Below are 4,024 nucleotides of genomic sequence, written 5' to 3'. Positions count from 1 at the left end.
AGTAATAAAACAAAGATTGTGGGAGTCTAAATGGGTTGCTCTCACTCATTTCTATGAGTTTTCAAATTCAGTTTATGGCAATAAGTTCAATCAAGGTGACAGAGCATTTTCAATTTCATGTCATAGGAAAACTAAAAGGAATGTACTGAAACGGCAGCAGGAGGGACTGAAACAAATCTCAAGAGTGTTCCCCTGGGGAGGGCCATTCACCATGATGGGCTATGGGAGACTTCAACATAACAGCTGAGGTATCACAGCATCCAGGAGATGCCCAGGGCAGGTAGGATGGCTACTCGGATGGCATCCCCAGGTTTCTTCTTTGCAAGAAGTCAGAGCTGCTAGAAAACTACAGGTAGCTGGCTCTCTGCCAAGCATCAGGGAAAGGGAAGAGAAGGTAAGGGGGAGGAATGGAGCACTCAAAACACTCTTTGGCATAACTCTTCATCCACTGGAGGCTACCTTTCTGTACAACCTGCTGTGGCAGCAGGCTAGCTGATCAAACTGATCACGGTTGTTTCAAGAAATATCAGGCCTTGTGAAGTTGGACTTGGGATAATCAATTACTTAAAATCTGTGATAACTTCATCCCCACCCTGTGGCTTAAATGCTATGAAATGGAGAGGAAAGACACAAGATGACTATTTCTTGCTCCTTTCTCCTTCCCACACATGGAATGGACCACATTGAGGAAGATGATCTGGCTTTTTAATCTTACCCAGCTTCCATAAAGGTTGATGTAATACTGATTGTTTTGTTTTTTTAAAGCACACCCATGTTCCACAAGCAACTTCATGATGTCAAAGAATCAAGAAATAATAGGTCCCACCAGAAACGGTGGGTGCTCCGTGAAAGGAAAGTGAGACACAGTCAAGGTATTATCAATGTATTAAAAAGCAAACGGCCAAAGTCCAATTCCATCAAAACAGTCAAAGCTGAGTCTAATTGCACAATATGCTCCGACCTGGAAAAAACATAAGACCAAGGCCCTGTGGAAGAAGAGGTGTAAATGGAGGGCACTGACAGAGAAAGCTGGGACTGGGGCAGGGGAAGGCGCAGAGGTGGATGGGTTGCCTGGACATTCCAGCCCCATCTTGAGGAATGCTGAAGTAGCTTCCCTTTGTTTAAATAGCCCCCTGGAAATGCCTCCTGCCGTCAAACAGATGCTCAAGCTCTCTCTTTTCCTTCAGAATGGGTTTGCCATCGGCTCCTCAGCATTTGGAAAAAAAAAAAATCCCAGGTCTTAGGTTTCCCTCTCCACACTTTTAACTCACCAAACGAGCTGTGGAACTAAGGTTGTCTTAACAATACCGAAAGTTTCTTTTATTTCTTATGAGGAATGTCTCTTCAATCATTGATATCTAGGGATACTTAAAGGCAGAATTATAAAATGAGAACATTGCAGTCAATTTTCTCACATTTACATTTGTTTCTCTGTTCTGCTCTCAAGAGCTATTGCCAAAAAGCCCTTCCCTCCCCCCTCCCCCACCCCTAACACTAAGTAAGTCCCTTCAGGGTCAAAAGGGGTATTGGTATAGGTGGAGATAATTTATACTAAGTGATTTCTCTAAGGGATATACAATTGCAACTCTTCAGACTTCTCAACCACACCATTTCCCCCTCCTTTTTTTGAGGGGAGGGTGAGGAGGATTCTGATAAAGGACTTAGTAAAAGAAAAAGATCCAAGAGGAAACATCACAAAAAGGTATCAGAGCCATCCTTGGAAAATTCCACCTCCCCCACCCCCCCCTTCTCCACTGCTCAGCAGCAAAGTAAGAGAGAGAGAGAGAAAGAGAGAGAAAGAGAGAGAAACAGAAACACACATACACAGACAGAAAGGAGTAGGAAGGAGAGATTATCACAAGCTCAAACATACATCCCTTGCTCAATCTTCCTGTAGCAGAAATGGCATCATTAGTGAAGGACGGAGGTTAGAAAAGAGCTTGGGAGGTATATTTGATGCATTGCTACCTTCTCATAAAAATATGCTCACCATCCTCTACGACATGGGCTAGAGTCCACATAGTATTTTGCAGGAGATTTCTAATGTCCAACCAAAGCAGGTGGGGATCAAATACTTCAACCCCATCAACTAGTAATGAAATAATGAAGGAGGAAGAGATGATAATGCTTGGGATGACAGAAATTCTTTCTAGAAGGTTCCTAACCACAGCGGTCACAAGATCTCATTGGCCCTGAGGGCAGGTACCGGGATATTATAAACTTCATCCTATCTATGATCAAAGGGATGGAAAGTACACCTGAGATAGGGGTCAAGGGGCTTTTTCCTTCTTAGTAGATGGAAAGTATTCTCCAACAAGTTCCTTGGGACATTTTTGTATGCTGCAAAGTTATTCATTATGTCATGATGTCCTGGCTTGCCTCACTTCCCTTAGGCAATTTCTAATTAAAGACAGTCTGTAGTAACTACATAGCAAATGTGTATATATACATAAATATGTAGCTATATAGATGAATGTATGTATGCTTATGCTTGTGTTTATATATTTGGAGGTGTACAGGTAAGAACAGAGAGCTGGACCAGTGGATTGCTTGAAGGATGATGAAGGGTATGTCTTGGCAAGATAACAGGTATATCTGGGTCCACGCTATAATTCTAGGGAGAGCTAGAGAAAAGACAGATCTTAAGGGTAAAAAGTTTCTGCTATTCTCCCTGAGCTATCTAACTAACCTTTGCCTCGAGCTCTTTGAGAATTAAGGTGATGGAGGTGGAGCCAACAGTTTCTCAGACCAAGGTGACAATTGGTCTAAGCATCTAACTCAAGAGTTATTATGTCAGCAATTTCAAGAAGGCTTACTTTTTGCCTATAATGTCCACTTTCTCCCCAGCAAGCAGGGGAAATGATCAAAACCACATGGAGTTACCTCTAATGTAACTGAAGGAATAGGGTACCAATTTTAAACTTAAGTGACAATTCTTGGTTGCTTGTGGCAAAGAAAAATGAATTGCAACCACATATTTTAACCTCCCCCCATTTTTGCCAAAACAAGTCAACATCATAGATATAGGACTTGATTGAACTGCTGACTGGTCTGACCCCCTAAGCAGGGTAGCTGTGATATTCTTCTCTACTGATAATCTGATCAAGGATTTAGGCTGAGGTGGTTATACGTCATCTTTGGGATCCCGAGTCAGTGATTGTCCTACTCGGCTGTTTTGGGATGAAGGCCCTCTTACCTTTAGTAGGGAAATTACTGTGGAAAGCAATTATTAGTTATAGGGTTTAACAATAGCTGGGATTTGGGGACTTTATCCTCTCCAGTGGCATTCTGTATTGGGGAACCCCTGGAAGAGTTTCCTTTTTCACCCCCATTATTGCCACAAGGTAGATAGGACAGGATCACACTTTCCACAGAGATCTGTCCACCTACCTCTCAATTGTGTAGAAGGACACATGAATACTGGGTTTTCTGGATAGTTTAGCTGAGATTTTGATTATACTAATGCTTTCCTTTACTGGCATGGATAACCAAGTTGACTGTCACGCCATCCTTTCTTCTCTTTGCAATTATCTTGCCCAATACCTGATACTCACCACTATGTTCACCCTCCTCTGGGGGAAATGTGGAGTAGCCAGATGGTTACAAGGAGGAGGAAAGAAGGGAAGGTGGAGAAGCCAAAGGACCTGGGATAATCCACAAATCAGAGAAGTCTCTGAATCACAAAGAGTTGACTGGAACTTAATCAAGACCTCAAGAAGTGAATGTAGCAAACAAAAAGCTTGAGGGAACAGCTTGCATTCGCCCAATGATTGCTTTTGCTTATTAGAGATAGAAGAGCTTTTCTCTCCCCAACAGGTTTTCCGCCTCTTCTCTGAGAACCCAGGTAGTAGCAAAGCCTAGGCCATGCCAAACCACCTGAGACAGCCCCAAAGGAGGAGGGACAAATGGGACCCCAAAGCCCTAAATACTAGCAATCCTGGGTCCATTCAAAAAAAAAAAAATAAAAAAACAAAACACCAACATAATAAAGAGTGCTACCACCCACCTCCCACCCCAAACCCTG

This window comes from Gracilinanus agilis, chromosome 4, assembly GCF_016433145.1.
Source record: "Gracilinanus agilis isolate LMUSP501 chromosome 4, AgileGrace, whole genome shotgun sequence".
NCBI lineage: Eukaryota > Metazoa > Chordata > Mammalia > Didelphimorphia > Didelphidae > Gracilinanus > Gracilinanus agilis.
Note: the sequence above shows the minus strand (reverse complement) of the source record.